Source organism: Dendrobates tinctorius, unplaced genomic scaffold (genome assembly GCF_039654945.1).
Source record: "Dendrobates tinctorius isolate UK_male_01 unplaced genomic scaffold, ASM3965494v1 ptg000066l, whole genome shotgun sequence".
NCBI classification, from domain to species: domain Eukaryota; kingdom Metazoa; phylum Chordata; class Amphibia; order Anura; family Dendrobatidae; genus Dendrobates; species Dendrobates tinctorius.
Window position 1 is genome coordinate 2,594,670 of NW_027361734.1, and position 21,301 is coordinate 2,615,970.

Below are 21,301 nucleotides of genomic sequence, written 5' to 3' on the forward strand. Positions count from 1 at the left end.
TCCCGCAAAAAACAAGACCTCACATAACTTTGTGGGCCAAAATATTGAAAAATTATAGCTCTCAAAATGTGGTGATGCACAAACTATTTTTTGCAATAAAAAGCGTCTTTTAGTGTGTGACAGCTGCCAAACACAAAAACCCGCTATAAATAATAAATCATACCCCACTTTATCACCCCCTTAGGGAAAAATAATAAAATGAAAAAAATGTATTTATTTCCATTTTCCCATCAGGGTTAGGGTTGGGGCTAAAGTTAGGGTTAGGGGCTAAAGTTAGGGTTAGGGGCTAAAGATAGGGTTGAGATTAGGGTTAGGGGTGTGTTAGGTTTGTGGTTAGGGTTGGAATTCGGATTAGGGGTGTGTTGGGGTAAGGGTTGGAGTTAGAATTGGGAGGTTTCCACTGTTTAGGTACATCAGGGACTCGCCAAACGCAAAATGAGTCTGATCTCAATTCCAGCCAATTCTGCGTTGAAAAAGTCAAATGGTGCTCCTTCCCTTCAGAGCTCTGTCATGCGCCCAGTGGTTTATCCCCACATATGGGGTATCAGCATACTCAGGACAAATTGCACAACAACTTTTGGGGTCCAATTTCTCCCGATACCCTTGGACAATTAAAAAAATTGGGGGCGAAAAGATCATTTTGGTGAAAAAAAATAAGATTTTTTTATTTTTACGGCTCTACATTATAAACTTCTGTGAAGCACTTTGGGGTTCAAAGTGCTCATCACACATCTAGATAAGTTCCTTAGGGGGTCTACTTTCCAAAATAGTGTCACTTGTGGGGGGTTTCCACTGTTTAGGTACATGAGGGGCTCTGAAAACACGACATAGCGTCCAATCTCAAATCCAGCCAATTTTGCATTGAAAAGTCAAACGGCGCTCCTTCCCTTCCGAGCTCTGCCATGTGACCAAATAGTGGTTTACCTGCACATAGGGGGTATACGCATACTCAGGACAAATTGTAGAACAACTTTTGGGGTCCAATTTCTCCTGTTGCACTTGGTAAAATAAAACAAATCGGATCTGGAGTAAATTCATTTGAAGCACCTGAAGGGTTAATAGCATTTTCAGGGTTGCAGTTTTTAGAATGGTGTCGCTTTTGGGTATTTTCTATCATATAGACCCCTCAAAGTGACTTCAAATGCCATTTTTTTACAATTCTGACCACTGTTCCTTTATGAGGTAATAACTCTGGAACGCCTCCTTGGATCCCTGTAATTTTGACAATGTTTTCTCGTGACATACTGTACTTCATGATAGTGGTAAAATTTCTTTGATGTGACTTGCATTTATTTGTGGAAAAAACAGAAATTTGGCAAAAATTTTGCAATTTTCCAACTTTGAATTTTTACGCCCTTAAAACAGAGAAATATTTCACACAAAATAGTTAATAAACAACATTTCCCAACTGTCTACTTTACATCAGCACAATTTTGGAACCAAAATTTTTTTTTGTTAGGAAGTTCTAATGGTTAAAATTGACCAGCAATTTCTCATTTTTACAACACCATTTTTTTTTAGGGACCACATCACATTTGAAGTCACTTTGAGGGGTCTATATGATAGAATATACCCAAAAGTGACACCATTCTAAAAACTGCACCCCTGAAGGTGCTCAAAACCACATTCAAGAAGTTTATCAACCCTTCAGGTGCTTCAAAGGTAGTTTTAGAATGTTTTTTAAAAAATTAACATTGAACTTTTTTTCACAAAAAATTTACTTTCGATCCAATTTTGTTTTATTTTACCAAGGGTAACAGGAGAAATTGGACCCCAAAAGTTGTTGTGTGAACGAATTGTACGGAGCGGAGCCGTGTGTGTGCGGAGTGTATGGAGCGGAGCCGCGTGTGTACGAGGTGGACGGAGCAGGGCCTTGAGTGTACGTGGTGTACGGAATGAAGCCGCGCGTGTACGAAGTGTACGGAGCCGCACGTGTATGAGGTGTACGGAGAGGAGCTGTGTATGAGGTGGACGGAGCGGAGCCGCGTGTGTATGAGGTGTGGGGAGCCATGTGTGTACAAATTGTATGGAGCGCAGCCGTGTGTACGAGGTGAGCGGAGCCGTGTGTGTATAGGGTGTACGGAGCGGAGCCTTGTAACATAGCAACATAGTTTTGAAGGCTGAAGGAAGACCTTATGTCCATCTAGTTCAGCCTATTTTTAGTTCAGCTGTTCTTCATTGTTGATCCTGGGGAAGGCAAAAACCCCACAAAGTAGAAGACAATTTTCTCCATAGGGAAAAAAATTCCTTCCCCTAAGCTGGGTCAACCATCTACCTATAATATTATATTATTCGTAACCTTCTATACTGTTACTCACAAGAAAAGCATCCATTCCTTTCTTAAATTCATTCAGTGAGTTGGCCATCACCACTTCCTCAGTGTACGGAGCGGAGCCGCGTGTGTACGAGGTGTACAGAGCAGAGCCGTGTGTGTACGAAGTGTATGGAGAAGAGCTGCGCGTGTTCGAGGTGTGTGGAGCGGAGATGTGCGTGTATTTTGGCATGGGGGGGGCCCATTTGAAAGTTCGCACCGGGGCCCATAACTTTGTAATTACGACACTTATCAACATGCCTGCCTCTGTCAGCAAAAACAAGGAAAAATAATGGCTGTCAAAATATGGTGATGCAAAAACTAGTCATTGCAAGAAAAAAAAAAAAGTGCCTTTTAGTGTGTGTCAGCAGCCAAACATAAAACAAATATAAATCTGGTATCATTAGAATGGCACTGACCCAAAGAATAAAGTTGTTTAATCACTTATACCACAGGAGGAAAAATGTAAAAAAAAAATAAAACCAATTCTGACCTGCTGTTGATTTGTTAATTCTGCCTTCCAAAAATAGCAGTAAGGCTTGGCTCACAATTATCCTGCGCACTACGCTGAGCGCTTACACCAGGGTTTCCATGTAAATCTCAGATACATGATTGAGACGGAACTCCCTGCCGAAGATTCCGCATTATGAGGCAGATGGATGGTCTATGATCAGATGGTATCAGTGTTTTTGAGGTATACATAAAAGTGCGGTTGGCCTCAGTTTTGTGCACCGCTGAAAAGAACACCACCACTGAACAGAGACCAGATAGAGTCCAGAGTAACTGCTGCCTCATTCTAGTGAATGTATCCTTAAAGAATTTCATCAGAATCACGTCATTCGGTGATTTACATGGAAGCCCTTATATAAGTGCTAAGTGTAGGGGGCCGGATAAATGTGATCCCAAACGTTATGTAGAATGTTCCCAATAAAAGCTTCAACTCAATCCACAAAAAAAGCAAATCCCCACTCAGGTCTGTTAATGGTAATATAGGGTGCTTCCACATTACTGGTAGTACAAAGGCTCTGGAAGAGCACTATGGCTCCCCACCCCTCCAAAAGAAATCCAGCGAATTCTGCACTCTCAAATCCAAATGCCCCCTCGCTTCGGAGCTCCAGTGTGCCTAAAACACATATAGCACCCAAATGTTTGGCATTTCCTTTGTGATGAGAGCCAGCGTAACTAACATGTCTGCACAAACACAAGTTGGGTATAACGTACTGGGCATTACAACATACTGGTCACTACAATAAAAACATACACTATCTTTGACAACTAGGAATTGCTGCCAAAGGACACAAAAGTGATTCAAGCTGAATAGTAGAAACAAAAATTTTTATTATAAAATACAACAATAAGGCTATGTGAAAACGCTGCGGATTCACGTGCGGGTTTTTCGGCGCGGATCTGCAGGTAAAACCGCAGGTAAAGTGACCTGCGGTTTTCCTGCGTATTAGCCTGTGGTTTCACACCTCTACTATGTTAAAGGTGTGAAACAGCTGCGGAATCCGCACAAACAATTGACATGCTGCGGTTTCTAAACTGCAGCAAAACCGCACGGAAAAAAACGCAGCGTGAGCACAGCGGATTTGAAATGCCATAGGCTAACATGGTACTGTACCATGTCTGCGGAACTTCAGTGTTTCCGCAGGGCCAAAAGCGCTGCGGAGACGCAGCAGAATCCGCAACGTGTGCACATAGCCTAACAAAACAGTGTGGGAATAGACCACCAAAAGGGGAGGTGCAAAGATACAAGGCTGGGTCAACTGAAGGTCACAAAAGAGACTGTCACATATGGAAAACAAATTGCGTGGGAAAACAAAATATTTGTGTAAACATATGTAATTATTAATGTGATGGACCCTATCTCAGGAGGTATCTGTTTTACTTTCAAAATAAAGTGCTTAGTGCTATGATAAAAGATTCAGAAAAAATCTGTTGATATATAGGACTGCTGTAGAAGCGCAAAAGCATGTGATCCCTCATTGTGGAACCAATGCAGAAAACAGTCCTACACTTGAAGCACAATGTTAAAAGCTGTAAGGAAGAAGACCGGGCTGTGGGTGCTGGCAGGGCAAGGGGTCCGGAACTGCTGGGGCCGTGCCTCTTGTTGCAGGGGGAAGGAAACTGGAGACGGAGAGGATCGATGACCTGCTGGGAGAGGGCGTGGTAAGCGAGAGAAAATCAGGGGGTTTGCGCGGGAAGACAGAGGGAGTTCCCGCCAGAGAGCAGACAGAGCAGGGACCTTCTGCGCGCCACGGGGAGAGAGAGTCCGCGGGCTAGTGAGGGGACAAGGACAGCGTACGCCGAGCGGAAGAGTGATGTGTGGGACTCCCGATTGCAAAGCGAGAGTGTGGTGCAGAACTCCAGATTGCAGAGCACGCCAAGCGGGAGAGTGTGGTGCAGAACTCCTGATTGCAGAGCATGCCAAGCAGGAGAGTGTGGTACAGAACTCCCAACTGCAGAGCACGCAGAACAGGAGGTTGTGGTAAAGGCCTCCCAGCTGTAGAGCTGTATGATGGACTAGAGGCTCAATGGCCCGTTTCCGTCAGAATAGTACACACGTATCTGTTGGGCGGGGAAGCCTGAAGGTTGCAACAGCGGCATCAGCAGGATTTCAACTTTTGCTTTTGGAGAAGTGAACAGCAACGGACTCATGATAAGTGAAACAGTTAAATGCATAGACTGTGGCCTTAAGTTATCTGTTCTTCGCATTCGTTAGCTTAAAATCTGTTTTAACCCTTTTTGGCTCCGTGTGAGAACCCCTTCCATGTTAAGTAAACCTCACACTTGTTATCCCTTGCTCTGCGCCTCTGTGTTACTCTTTTACCTGCTTTACATAGCTAAGGTGCCATCCAAATAATAAAATCACAAGGACCAAAAGATTTACATCACCTGAGGAGATCACGAATGTCAGGATCTTCACGGGGATAATACTTTGGATAAGTATGAGAGTACTGCCTCTTCTTTCTATATATATACATATAATGTATATGTATTTTATCTTTCACAATATATTCAGTGCTCAGCATAAATGAGTACACCCCATTGAAAAGTAGATTTTATTCTAAATCTCACTAAATACAAGAACAATTTCCAAAATTTTGACAACAGAGATTCATAGAACATTTTTTAACCCATAACATAACAGTATTGTTTGTAATTTAACTTTCATTCAACAATCTTTAGTTTTGTTCAAATTACCGTAGTTTATGCAAAAATTAATATCCCTCACATAAAAACTACTACATCTAATATTTATTTCCTATGACTGCCATGATTTTTAAGGGCAGCAAAAAATCCAGACAAAAGCAAGGTGCTTTAGCTGAAAAGGAAGACCAGCACCATATTTCTGCCTATGGAATTAGAATGTGATGTCTCCTGTATGTGATATATTGTTCAGATACACACAGCGTCGGACTGGAACACCTTGGGCCCACCAGAGAAAATCATTCTTGGGGCCCACTACGTAGCTGCATAGAGTTAAAAACCAGACCACCAATTATGCAGTAAAACACGCTAATATCCGGGTATAATATAAGGTTGTACATGTCTTAATTATGTAGCAGGAGTTGGGGTAGCCCCCTCATATAATATAAAGCAGCCCCCTCACATAGTATAATGAAGCCATCTAATAGAATATAATGCAGCCATCTCATAGAATATAATACTGCCCCCCTCATAGGGTATAATACTGCCCCCCTCATAGGGTATAATACTGCCCCCCTCATAGGGTATAATACTGCCCCCCTCATAGGGTATAATGCACCCCCTCATAGGGTATAATACTGCCCCCCTCATAGGGTATAATACTGCCCCCCTCATAGGGTATAATACTGCCCCCCTCATAGGGTATAATGCACCCCCTCATAGGGTATAATACTGCCCCCCTCATAGGGTATAATACTGCCCCCCTCATAGGGTATAATGCACCCCCTCATAGGGAATAATGCACCCTCATAGGGTATAATGCTGCCCCCTCATAGGGTATAATACTGCCCCCCTCATAGGGTATAATACTGCCCCCCTCATAGGGAATAATGCACCCCCTCATAGGGAATAATGCTGCCCTCCTCATAGGGTATAATGCTGCCTCCTCATAGGGTATAATGCTGCCCTCCTCATAGGGTATAATACTGCCTCCTCATAGGGTATAATACTGCCCCCCTCATAGGGTATAATGCTGCCCCCTCATAGGGTATAATGCTGCCCCCTCATAGGGTATAATGCTGCCCCCTCATAGGGTATAATACTGCCCCCCTCATAGGGTATAATGCTATATAGATATATAGATATAGAGTTAGATAGATATAGATAGAAAGATAGATGTAGAAATAGATAGATATAGAGATAGATAGTAGATAATGGATAGAAAGTAGATAATGGATAGATATAGATAGAAAGAGTCATAGAGATAGAGATAGATAGAGATATAAAGATAGATATAGAAAGAAATATAGATAGATAGATAGATCGATAGGTAGATAGATATAGAGACAGATAGAAAATAGATAATGGATAGATAGATAGATATAGAGATAGATAGCTATAGATAGAAAGATATAGAGATAGATAGATATATAGATAGAGATAGATAATAGATAGAGATATACAGATATAATAATAATAATAATAATAATATAGACATATATAGATAGATATAGAGATAAATATATATAGATGGCTATAAATAAAAATAGATATAGAGATCTATATAGAGATAATAGATATAGAGATAATAGATATAGAGATAGATAGATAGATAGATAGATATAGAGACAGATAGCTATAGAAAGATAGATATAGAGATAGATATAGAGATAATATCTAGATATAGAGATATGTATAGAGATAGATAGATATAGAGTTAGAAAGATAGATAGATATAGAGAGAGATAGAGATAGATAGAGATAGCTAGATAGATAGATATAAATAATAGAGATAATAGATATAATAGATAGATATAGAGATAGATGGATAGATCAATAGATAGATAAAGAGAGAGAGATAGATAGATAATGAGATATAGAGATAGATATAGAGATATAGTGTTAGATAGAAATATAGATATAGAGATAGATATAGAGATAGATATGGATATAGAGATAGATATGGATATAGAGATAACAGATAGATATAGAGATAGATAGATATAGAGATAATATATAGATAGATAGATATAGAGATAGCTATAGAGAGAGATATAGAGATAGATATAGAGAGAAACAGATATAGATATAGAGATAGATATAGAGATAGATAGGTAGATAGATATAGAGATAATAGATAGATATAGAGATAGATAGATATAGATATAAAGATAGAGATAGAGAGAGCGGTAGATAGAGAGAGAGATAGAGAGAGAGATACAGAGATCGATAAATAGATAGAGAGATAGATATAGATATAGATAATAGATAGAGATAGATAAAGATAGATAATAAATATAGAGATAACAGATAGATATAGAGATAGAGTAAGATAAAGATATAGAGATAGGTAGATATAGATAATAGAGATAGCAAGATAGATAGACATAATAGATAGATAGAAAGATAGATATAGAGATAGATGTAGAGATAGAAAGATAGATATAGAGCGATAGATAGATAGAGATAGATATAGATAATAGATAGAGATAAATAGATAGATAGATAGATAGAGAAAGATAGATAGATATAGAGATAGATATAGAGATAGAAAGAAAGATAGATAGATAGATATACAGAGAGATAGATATAGAGATAGAGATAAATAGATAGATAGATAGATATAGAGAGAGATATAGAGAGAAATAGATATAGATATAGAGATAATAGATATATATAGAGATAGATAGATATAGCTATAGAGAGAGATAGATACAGAGAAAAGATATAGAGATAAATAGATAGAGAAAGATAGATAGATATATATATAGATAGAAAGATAGATATAGAGATAGAGCGATAGATAGATATACAGAGAGATAGATATAGAGATAGATAGAGATATATAGATAGATAGCTATAGAGAGAGATAGAGATAGATATAGAGAGAAATAGATATAGATATAGAGATAGATATATAGATATAGATATAAAGATAGAGATAGATATAGATATAGAGATAGAGCGATAGATAGCGAGAGATATAGATATAGAGATAGATAGATACAGAGAAAAGATATAGAGATAGATAACGGATAGATAAATAGATAGATAGGTATAGAGATAGATAGATATAGATATTAGATAGATATATATATAGATAAAGATAGATAGATATAGATGGTAGCTAGATAGATAATAAATATAGAAATAATAGATATAGAGATAAATAGACATAATAGATAGATATAGAGATATATATAGAAAGATATAGAGATAGATAGATATAGAGATAGATAGATAGATATAGAGATAGATGTAGAGATAGAAAGATAGATATAAACATAGAGCGATAGATAGAGATAGATATAGAAATAGATAGATATAGATAATGGATAGAGATAGATATAGAGATAGATAATAGATAGAGATAGAAAGATAGATAGATAGATATGAGAGATATATAGAGATAGATAGAGAGAAACAGATAGAGAGAGCGAGAGAGATATAAAAAACAAACAAAACACAATACTCACCTCTCCTCCTCGCTCCCACGCTGATCCCGGCTTCAGTGTCAGGAGCTGCCCCCTCTGCAAGACACACAGCGGGTGCGCGATGTAGTGACGTCATCGCGCACTGGCTGTGAGCCAGGAGCAGAGAGGACTGAGGGCGGCGCCGGCCCTGATGCAGAGCTGTAGTCTGCAGAGCAGCTCACTGGGCTGGGGGCGGGGCCTCTGGGGGTGGAGACCTGAAATGAGATTCACTGCTTCGCAGTGAATATTCATTTCTCTTTAGCAGCGGGGCCAGGGGCTCCTGCCTCCTGACACCCGCTGCTGCTCCGCTGGCAGGGGCCCCCATAGCAGCTGCATGGTGTGCGACACACCACTGGCTGGGGGCCCCTGGAGCAGCGGGGGCCCTAGGCAACTGCTGGCCCTGTATGCCAGCAGGTGCCAGGGCCCACCAGATGCCAGGGCCCACCGGAGAATCCACCGGTTCCCCGGTGGGCCAGTCCGACGCTGGATACACAACATATTATATACAATATATATACAGTGGGGAAAAAAAAGTATTTAGTCAGTCAGCAATAGTGCAAGTTCCACCACTTAAAAAGATGAGAGGCGTCTGTAATTTACATCATAGGTAGACCTCAACTATGGGAGACAAACTGAGAAAAAAAAATCCAGAAAATCACATAGTGGAGTTTGGAGTCAGACTGTTTGGGGGTGTGCACAGGTGTCTTTTTATACTGATAACAAGGTTAAACAGGTGCCATTACTACAGGTAATGAGTGGAGGAAAGAGGAGACTCTTAAAGAAGAAGTTACAGGTCTGTGAGAGCCAGAAATCTTGATTGCTTGTTTCTGACCAAATACTTATTTTCCACCATAATATGCAAATAAAATGAAACAAAAACAGACAATGTGATTTTCTGGATTTTTTTTTCTCAGTTTGTCTCCCATAGTTGAGGTCTACCTATGATGTAAATTACAGACGCCTCTCATCTTTTTAAGTGGTGGAACTTGCACTATTGCTGACTGACTAAATACTTTACATACACATACAGTTGTGGCCAAAAGTAATGACACCCCTGCAATTCTGTCAGATAATACTCAGTTTCTTCCTGAAAATGATTGCAAACACAAATTCTTTGGTATTATTATCTTCATTTAATTTGTCTTAAATGAAAAAACACAAAATAGAATGAAGCAAAAAGCAAAACATTGATCATTTCACACAAAACTCCAAAAATGGGCCAGACAAAAGTATTCGCACCCTCAGCCTAATACTTGGTTGCACAACCTTTAGCCAAAATAACTGCAACCAACCGCTTCCGGTAACCATCAATGAGATTCTTACAATGCTCTGCTGGAGTTTTAGACCATTCTTCTTTGGCAAACTGCTCCAGGTCCCTGATATTTGAAGGGTGCCTTCTCCAAACTGCCATTTTTAGATCTCTCCACAGGTGTTCTATGGGATTCAGGTCTGGACTCATTGCTGGCCACCTTAGAAGTCTCCAGTGCTTTCTCTCAAACCATTTTCTAGTGCTTTTTGAAGTGTGTTTTGGGTCATTGTCCTGCTGGAAGACCCATAACCTCTGAGGGAGACCCAGCTTTCTCACACTGGGCCCTACATTATGCTGCAAAATTTGTTGGCAGTCTTCAGACTTCATAATGCCATGCACACGGTCAAGCAGTCCAGTGCCAGAGGCAGCAAAGCAACCCCAAAACATCAGGGAACCTCCGCCATGTTTGACTGTAGGGCCCGTGTTCTTTTCTTTGAATGCCTCTTTTTTTCTCCTGTAAACTCTATGTTGATGCTTTTGCCCAAAAAGCTCTACTTTTGTCTCATCTGACCAGAGAACATTATTCCAAAACGTTTTAGGCTTTTTCAGGTAAGTTTTGGCAAACTCCAGCCTGGCTTTTTTATGTCTCGGGGTAAGAAGTGGGGTCTTCATGGGTCTCCTACCATACAGTCCCTTTTCATTCAGACGCCGACGGATAGTACGGGTTGACACTGTTGTACCCTCAGACTGCAGCTTGAACTTGGATTGTTTGGATGTTAGTCGAGGTTCTTTATCCAACAGCCGCACAATCTTGCGTTAAAATCTCTTGTCAATTTTTCTTTTCCGTCCACATCTAGGGAGGTTAGCCACAGTGCCATGGGCTTTTAACTTCTTGATGACACTGCGCACGGTAGACACAGGAACATTCAGGTCTTTGGAGATGGACTTGTAGCCTTGAGATTGCTCATGCTTCCTCACAATTTGGTTTCTCAAGTCCTCAGACAGTTCTTTGGTCTTCTTTCTTTTCTCCATGCTCAATGTGGTACACACAAGAACACAGGACAGAGGTTGAGTCAACTTTAATCCATGTCAACTGGCTGCAAGTGTGATTTAGTTATTGCAAACACCTGTTAGGTGCCACAGGTAAGTTACAGGTGCTGTTAATTACGCAAATTAGAGAAGCATCACATGATTTTTCGAACAGTGCCAATACTTTTGTCCACCCTCTTTTTTATGCTTGGTGTGGACTTATATACAATTTGGCTTTAGGACAATTCTTATTGTGTTTTTTCATTTAAGACAAATTAAATGAAGATAATAATACCAAAGAATTTGTGTTTGCAATCATTTTCAGGAAGAAACTGAGTATTAACTGACAGAACTGCAGGGGTGTCAATACTTTTGGCCACAACTGTGTATATATATATACACATACTCACGTGGTCAAAATTGTTGGTACCCCTCGTTTAATGCCAGAAAAACCCACAATGGTCACAGAAATAGCTTGAATCTGACAAAATAATAAGTAAAAAATCTGTGAAAATTAACAAATTAAAGTCAGACATTGCTTTTCAAACGTGCTTCCATAGAATTTAAAAAAATATAAAACTCGTGAAGTAGGTCTGGACAGAAATCATGGTACCCTTAACTTAATATTTTGTTACACAACCTATTGAGGCAATCACTTCAATCAAATGATTCCTGTAACTGTCGATGAGACTTCTGCACCTCTCAACAGGTATCCTGGCCCACTCCTCAAGAGCAAACTGCTCCAGTTGTTTCGTGTTTGAATATTGCCTTTTCCAAACGGCATGTTTCTGCTCTTTCCAAAGATGCTCAATAGGATTTAGGTCAGGGCTCATAGAAGGCCACTTCAGAATAGTCCTATGTTTTCCTCTAAGCCATTCTTGAGTGTTTTTAGCTGTGTGTTTTGGGTCATTATCCTGTTGCAAGACTGAGACCAAGCTTTCTGACACTGGACAGCACATTTCTCTCTAGAATCCCTTGATAGTCTTGAAATTTCATTGTACCCTGTGCCAGATGCAGCAAAGCAGCCCCAGAACATAACAGAGCCTCCTCCATGTTTCAAGTAGGGACAGTGATCTTTTGTTGATATGCTTCATTTTTTTCATCTGTGAACATAGAGCTGATGTGCCTTGCCAAAAAGTTCCATTTTTGTCTCATCTGTCCATAGGACATTCTCCCAGAAGCTGTGTGGCTTGTCAACATGTAGTTTGGTAATTTCCAGTCTGGCTTCTTTATGATTTTTTTCTTTCAACAACGGTGTCCTCCTTGGTCATCTCCCATGAAGTCCACTTTGGCTTATACAACGATGGATGGTGTGATCTGACACTGATGTTCCTTGAGCTTGAAAACAGCACATGATAGCCTTCAGATCGAAGCCGGGCACATATCCTCTGGATTACAGCCAAATAAGCACGTCAGTTCAACTTCTAGACTCGTTGCCGTGGGTGACTGCACTGCTGTATAAGCTGTGGTTGCCAGGATTTCGCTATGCTGGGGTCTGTGTAAAGGCCCCGTCACACTAAGCGACTCACCAGAGATCCCGACACCGATATCAAGGTGTCAGGATCGATGGTAAGTCGCTATGTGATCGCTGGTGAGCTGTCACACAGACAGCTTCACCAGCGATCAGCACAGCGATGCCGAGCACCCGGCATCGCTGGCTATCGCTGCAGAAAATAGTATCAAAATAAAAAATATAGTTATTCTCACCTTCCGACGTCCCGTTTAGCCATCCCGCCTCTCTCCACGCTCCGGTCCCAGTGATCCTTTGCACGAATGACCGCGAGATGTCACGGTCTCGCGGGATAACAAAGTCTCGCGGTCATTCGTGCAGGTTTAGGTTTGCCCTAAATCTGCCTTGGACAACCAGCATGTCCAAGATGTATACTCACTTTAATCTGTATTGCAACCACAGCTATGGCTGTGACTGCAATGCCCTCTCATGACCTCAATATGCCTCCATGCGCATCCTGGGGGAAACATACAGCGACCCTTAGGCTATGTGCCCACGTTGCAGAGATGCTCAGCATTTCCGCAAGTCCCTGCTGCGGGTAAAACGCATGTAGAATTCGCATGCGTTTTCCCACAAAACACTAGCATTTTGCAAGCGTTTTTAGCTTGCGGAATGCTTGCGCTTTCCAAGCGATTTGAAGCATCGCTTGGAAAGGTGATTGACAGGTTGGTCACACTTGTCAAGCATAGTGCTTGACAAGTGTGACCAACTTTTTACTATTGATGTACTATTGATGTGCCTATGCAGCAGCAGTAAAAGATAGGATGTTAAAAATAATTTAAAAAAAAAAAAATATATTTGGTTATTCTCACCTTCCGACGGCCCCCGATCTTTTCAGCGGCGCTCCCGCTACGTTCCGTTCCCAGGGACGCTTTGCACGAAGGACCTTTGTGACATTATGCTCACGAGACTGTTCACATCTGCATTATACAAATCCATGGTTCAACAAAATTACTAGCAGTGAAGAACCCCTTACATACTGGTCCCCAAGTGTGCCCTCCTGATCTTATTGACAAAAATGGGGGTCACTGGGTCTCAGTCATGGTATCGGACATTTCACTGGGCAAAACTGACATTTCCCAAAACCAATGCAGATATAAACAGATACTTGAAATGTTTGTAGAATTGACATGTTACATGCTTGTTAGAAGTAAATTTTCCTTTTCAGCTCTTGTATCTTTTAGATCTTTCCTCTTAGATCTTTTCCACCAGGAAAGGTCAGAGAGACTCAGTGCCTGCGCACTGTGGGAATTTGCTCTGCCCTCAACAGGGCAGAGAAGTACGCCAGCAAAGGAGCGCGATGCCGGGGAGCTACGAAGACAGCAGGAGGGCGTCGTCGCAAGAAGATGGGAGATGCCTGGCCCGGACCTGCAACACCCATCGGACCGAACCGCACCGGACCGCCCCCGGGTGAGTGTAATAAAGCTTATTTTTCTTATCTTGCAGGTCGGATCGGGAGCTTATCTACGGGGGCTGTAGATAAGCCCTGAAAGGCAGGGACCGCATCTTATAGCGGCCAAAACAGCTGACAAGTTCGCTTTAAGTACACAGTGAAATTCTGTAACATAGGAAACTGTAAATGGTTCTGTAAATGATTAATAGCTTCAGAGTATATAAAAAAAAAAAAAAATTGAATAAGGACAAATTGCATGGATGAAAAGTGAGAAAAAAAAATCGTACCACTTTTCTAGATGAAAATAGGACGGATGATTTTTTATACTGTCTTGTGACATCAGCCTTGCATAAATGAGAGAAAAAAGTTTTAAAAACTCAACAAAACACCAATGAAAAGAAAATAAATTATGTGTGCCAAGTACTGCTGCAGTAGAGAGGCAATAAAATGCCAAGTTCTTGCTATGTGAAGGAGATATTCTATAAAACAAGGCAGAAGATAAAAGGTCTATGTATTTATGACATACAGAGACCATTTACCTTTAGGAATATGCTTAATGCAACATTGTTTCCAAAAGTCTGAACAATTCTTAGTCTTGTCAACCATATGAACACTAGCAAATGTTATTATGCTGGGTGTACATGGTAGAATCCAAATTTGCAAAATGACCAGTGATCAGTACTAGTTTATTGGCGACCATTAACTAGCTTGTGTGCACAAACGACTGTTGCATTCGTACAAATCAATCGTTAATAGGACTGTGTATCCATAGAATGTCCTGGGTGTTCTCCGGCATTGTCGGCCCACTTAGAAGAAAGCTCGTTCCCCAGTTATTGGCACGTCTTTTACCATTAGCGTTGAAATTACGTTCGCCTTTTTCTCTGCATTAACTGTGAATTAAAGCTTTAACGCTCCAATTTTTAGAAAGAATACTTGATACAATCATTTCTGCGCATAAAATGTTTCTATGGACTTGAGATTTGCGAGAGGCCACACAAAATTTCCCTTCTCTATTTCATACCTAATATTTGACAGTGTCAAGAATGGTTACATTTCCTAATTCGCCAGCGTGGCCGGATCCATAATTGTTAAAGAAGGAAGGTGAGTTTGTATTCCTTTAAAACACAAGAGGGAAGAAAATGACTTGTCGCAGCTGACTGCTCCGGTAATACAAAATCCAATTGTGAGTGAGGGGAGATAAGAGGCGAGAAGTGGAAGGGCCATCACATCAGCAAACACTAAGTAATGAACAGGGCTGCCACTGTCTGCCATGATAAAACACTCCATTAGCTGCGCCGGTTTTAAATGAGTGATAATTGTGGCACCACAGCAGTGGAAAGTGATTGAATTTTTATCTCTAGCTGGCGTCTTGACAAGCTGACCATGAGGGACAGATGTCCCCAGCGTACAGCATTATACACAGTGTGTGTCCTGAGCAATTGCCACTGCGGGTGGGTGGGGGACAGTTCTGCAAACACTGCACCAATTAACACGTTAACAGCACTACCTAAAGCAGCAGATGCAGCAATCTGTGACAGGGAAAACCATATTACCTCTGGTATTTAGACGTGTGCTTGGCCCTGAAATAGTCAGCTGTAAAATGTAACTTACACAGAAATAAAACCCAAGACAGAAACAAAATGAACATACACCCTGCTGTAAATAAACGCGTAAAAGCAATAGTGCATAGAAATAACATGGGGTAATTCGTAAACACAGTTTTTCATAAAAAAAAGCATAAAAGCCATCTCACCAGCATCAAGGTGTTACCCAAATTGGGATGGTCCTAACTTCTAACATTAAAACTTTAAAAATGCATCCTAGTCACATCAGTCTGAATAAGGGCAGGGCAGGACCGGGTTCTGAATATGGATACCCAGCAACAGGAAAGCTTTATAAATATAATGTCCAGCTCAAAGAAGGGGAGAGGACACCCTTACCAGCACTAGGTGCAGAAACCTGAAACTTAACAAAAAAAAGGAACTAGAGTATAAGTTGGTATACAGGCAAAATGGGAGCGTGTTCACACTGGCCATTAAACAGATAAACCTAAAACAGAACCAAAATGAACATAAAGCAATAGTGCATAGAAACAACATAGGGTATTTCGTAAACACCATTTTTGATCTCTGAGCTGTACAGAATGTTTATATACAGTAGATTCCTATTTGCTGGGTATCGATTTGGGACCCGGCCCTGCTCGGCCCTTATTCACATTGATATCATTTTGACACGTGGTAAGGTTTTAATACTAGAGGTTAGGACCATCCCAATTTGGATACACCTTGACACCAGTGGGATGGCCTTTACACTTTTTGGATCAAAAATGGTGTTTACTAAGTACCTTACATTATTTATATGCACTATTGCTTTTACTTATTTACTTATAGCAGGGTGTGTGTTAATATTTCTTCTGTCTTGGGGATTGTGTGTTTAATGGCCAGTGTGAACACGCTCCTACACATTGCATGTATACCAAGTTATACTCCAGTTAATTTTTTCGGTTATATTACACAGAAATTACAAAAGTGATGTAACATTAATAGTATAAAGGAAATGTAATCACCCCTTAAAAAGCCCTTAATGTTACTCTCCAGATGGTAAACATTATACTATGTTACTGTTTACTCGGTCATACACATTTGATGGCTGCAGATAAAACGGTGCTCTTGCAGATTGTTCGGCTGACAGCCATCTCTCCCACACACAAGAGCGATGGTTAAGCAGAGCCCCCCTGGGTTCTCTATCAGAAAGCTGTCAACAGACATCTCTGCCGGAAACTTATCTCAGGAAGAAAAAAGCGATCAGCAATCGCAAATAGGCGCCCCCAAAGACATTAGATTGTTGGCAGAGCCCGTCAATATTGGTGGGTATGGCCAACATTAGTCTACGGTGTGTAACCTTTTGGTTAGGTTTGCTTCCTGGTGACAACCCTTGTAGGAGCTATTTTGGCATCAGCTGTCAGTAAGTTTTCTTACAAACAGAAAATAATTCTTAAAGGGGCTTTCCTCACCAATATCATATCGGTGGAGGTCCGACACCCAGCGTTCAACAATTAGCTACATAGGACATTACGGTGCGCAGCTCTTTTCATTGTGTAGCAGCCATTGCCAAGTACTGCAAATCAGCATAGGTCATAAATATCATATGAGAGAATCCCTTTAAAAACCTAAAAGAATAGAAAATATTTCTTTTACAATTTTCTTACAATAAAGGAAACCAATTTAATTGCTGCTGTTCTGTTGCAAGAATTGTCAGAAAAAAAATCATAAACTGCGAGTTACGTGCTTGTAGCAACCAGTAATTCTTTCCCTAACAAACCAGTTAAAGGGAATCTGTCAGCCCATTTTTGGACTATCAGCTGCAGCCACCGCCATCAGGGGCTTATCTACAGCATTCTGTAATGCTGTAGATAAGCACCCGATGAAACCTGAAAGATAAGAAAAAAAGAGTTAGATTATACTCACCCCGGCGTTCGGTCCGGTCCGATGGGTGTCACCGTCCCGTCCAGCGCCTCCCATCTTCATACGATGATGTCCTCCTCCTTGCTTCTCCTTCGGCTCCTGCACAGGCCTACTTTCTCTGCCCTATTGAGGGCAGAGCAGAGTACTGCACTGCGCAGGTGCCGGAGCTCTGTGACCTTTCCCGGCGCCTACGCACTGCAGTACTTTACTCTGCCCTCAACAGGGCAGAGAAAGTACGCCTGCGCAGGAGCCGAGGGAGAAGCAAGGAGGAGGACATCATCGTATGAAGATAGGAGGCGCCGGACCGGAAGGCGACACCCACCGCCCCGCCCCTGTCCCCTCCCCCCGGTGAGTATAATCTAACATGTTTTTCTTATCTTTCAGGTTTCATCGGGTGCTTATCTACAGCATTACAGAATCCTGTTGATAAGCCCCTGATGGCTGTGGCCGCAGCTCATAGGCTGAAAATTAGGTGACAGATTCCCTTAAAATGTTTACACTGGCCACCAACCATTTTACCAAGTCCAATAACTCCGCTCCTACATTGGTGATAAAGCACAGTGCCAGCACGGTCCCAGGTGAGTCACCTGCTTGTATCTGTACATCTACCGAATTCTTTTAGTGCTTCTGCAAGAAAGAATAGAGATGGGCAAGGGGATTTATTCATTTTTTATTTCACTCACTTTTATAGTGCCATTAATTCCACAGCACTTTACAGACATTATTGGCATTGTCCCTGATGGGGCTTACAATTTAAGTTCCCTATCAGTATGTCTTTGGAGAATGGTAGGAAACTGGAGTACCCAGAAGAAACCAAAGCAAACGCAGGGAGAACATACAAACTTCTTGCAGGTGTTGTCCTTGGTGGGATTTGAACCCAGGACCCCAGCGCTGCAAGGCTGCAGTGGTAACCACTGAGCCACCATACTGCCCATGGCAATGTAATTACTCCATCTTGATTGCTATGGATGTGGTGTCAGTGTCCACTGTTCACACTGCGAATCCATAGGCAGCTGGGGGCCTTAAAGGCAATCTGTTATCCCCTGGACGCTTTTAGGCTATTACTATGGGCATACAGGTAATAGAATGGTTAAACCAGTCTTACCTGTATGCCTCATAGCTGAGGTTTAGATGTTGAGAAAAGCAGTTATAACGTTTTATGTTAATATCATCTTCAAGGCTCCGGGGTGTGCAGTGCCAAGAATAAATCACCACCTTCATTACAATACCACCCTCCTCCCATGTATGTCACACTGACCTGTGACATGCAGTTGCAGCGCCATGCACTTGCGCACCTAGCATTAGCAGAGACTCCCCTGTGCAGAATCAGGATTAAGACACTGCCCATAGAAGGGCGGATAAGGCACCAATAACCGTGCGGTCATTTCTCAACATCTAGATTGCAGCTATGAGACATACAGGTAAGACTAGGTTAACCAGTTTATTACCTGTATGCCCATAGTAACAGCTTAAAGGTGTGCAGGGGACGACAGATTCCCTTTAACTTAAAGAGAATCGGAGATTAACAGGGTTATTTATGACCACTTAGGTCAATAAATAATAGTTTAGGGCATCATACAAATATGGCCAGAAAGAGGTGAACCCTATAACCTCTGGTTTTGTGTGTGAATGTATAACTGTAAGGAAGAATGAGTCACGCCAAAATCTTTTACCAAGGTGAAGAAAAGCCTCGCTCCAGCCCTGCCATAATGAGAAAAATTCTAATTATTCTAAGGCATATATAATTTTTCTCATCACTTGAAGTTAGCATAGGTGAATAGGGTTGTGGTGGGCATCTGGCCCGGTCTTCAATGCCACATAGTTCCTCATCATATATTCCATTTAGGTTTACAATTGTCTGACCCCCATTAAATGATTAAGGAATGAGAGATTTCTTAGAGTTCAGACACTGCAACCTTTTGTTTCAACAAAGTAGTAAATAATTCTACCTGAACTTAAAGATCAGCAAAGTTAACGTCATGAGCACTAACTTGTGAGAGACCACTCTGCCAGCCATATTAGACTATGTTATTCAGAAGAAAGTGTAGTGCAATGTATACAATTAACACCATATCTTTATGTACTAAACTCAGTTTATGGCACTGATTCACGGGTACCATGCCTCAGATTACGCATAAAATCAACCTATCTACAACAGGTGCTGGTGATGTTAAGCACAAATGTGATCTCTTATTTCTTATTTCTTTTAGACTCTGTTCATCCTAGCCTAGTAGCTCTTAACAAGGCTTCCATGGACAGGCGTTGTGCTATTGTAGGGGGTGGACTGGCCCATGGACCTGTCTGAGATGGAAAGAACATGTAAAGATGATGTGCACTATGCTTTATTGTACAGTATGTGTATGGTTAACAGCTGGGAATTAGTGCAGGACGACGCAGTACTGGGTTTTGGCCACAAGATGGAGACAGAGAGCAGTGAGAAAAGGACTTAACAGCAAGCCTCAGGCTAGGGAAACTGCATAGTCATGGTGGGCGGTGTTACGGGACTGAGAAGGGGATTTCCAGAGAGAGGAGATATAAGAGAGGAGAGTCCAAGGGGCAGGGCAGAGAGGCACTCACAAGGAAGAGAGAAGTGAGAAAAGCACAGGAGAGGACAGAGAGAGGAGAAGCTCAGGAAGGACAGAGGAGAGCCAGAGACAGTTACTCAGAGGGGGGGTGGCCCTGAGAAGGCAGCCACAGGAAGGGATGGCAGTGAGTGACGGAAGGTTTGGGTACCGGACGGCTGGGACACCGAAGAGTGAGTAGGTGTACAGCGGGCAGACTTAGCCAGGGGGAAGTGCTGTGGCCGTGGGCAGCCACTGTGAAAGAACCCGGAGGGTCTTGACAAATCGAAGCAGAAGGAAGGTGACAGGTACCCAGGCCAGGGAGAAGAAGCTGTTGTGCCTGCTGTGGATGTCAAGTGGACACCAAATAAAGTTTGGACCTGATTGCACGGATTTCTGCCTCCAGTCTGTTCCGCAGCCGAAAGGGACCACCCCCCAGTCAGCACACGTACTACACTATGCACTCCATCTGGCCAATGTCCTCGCTTTCACCGTTTTACAGGGATCTGAACTTACACAGTCGCCTCTGGGGTGGCTGCTGGCTGATGGAGCGGGCTGGCAGGGAATGGTAATAAAGCCACGTTAACACAAAAGAGGTCAGAAACCAGAACAAAATAGTCAGGTAGAAGAACTGTCTAAACCCGAGCTGAGTTCAGGGCCAGGAGTCCATAGGCAGGGCAGTGGCAGAAATGCCAGGTGAACCTGTGTAAAGGCCCCTTCACATTTAGCGATGTACCAGCGATCCCGACAACGATACGACCCGATCAGGATCGCTGGTGCATCGCTAAATGGCCGCTAGTGAGCTGCCACACAGGCAGACTCACCAGCGATGTAGCAGCGATACAGCGGTCGTTACTTACCTTTCAGACGAGGCGATCCTGACGTCCTCCCGCCCGAGTCCACGCGTCGCTCATCGGCGCCAGCAGGAAGCCCAGCAGGAAGTGGCCGACGAGAAATGGAGCTGCGCGATCAGCGATAGACAGCGGGGGAGCCGGTCAGAGGTAAGTATCACACATAGCGATATCGCTGCTGCGTCACCAAATCGGTGATGCTTTAGCGATATTGCTAGCGATATCGCTATGTTTAAAACCCCCTTAAGGGAACTTAACATTGGCAACTTGAGGCAGGATGCCAAGGGTTTAGTGTGAGCCCATTGCTCAC

At 42.0% G+C, this 21,301-nt stretch overlaps 1 protein-coding gene across 1 annotated transcript in view; it reads right to left on the bottom strand.

Annotated features, from left to right (window-relative positions):
* The window catches only part of EXOC4 (exocyst complex component 4), a 685,438-nt gene that overhangs the window by 161,671 nt on the left and 502,466 nt on the right, over positions 1 to 21,301 (bottom strand). The window lies entirely within an intron of this gene.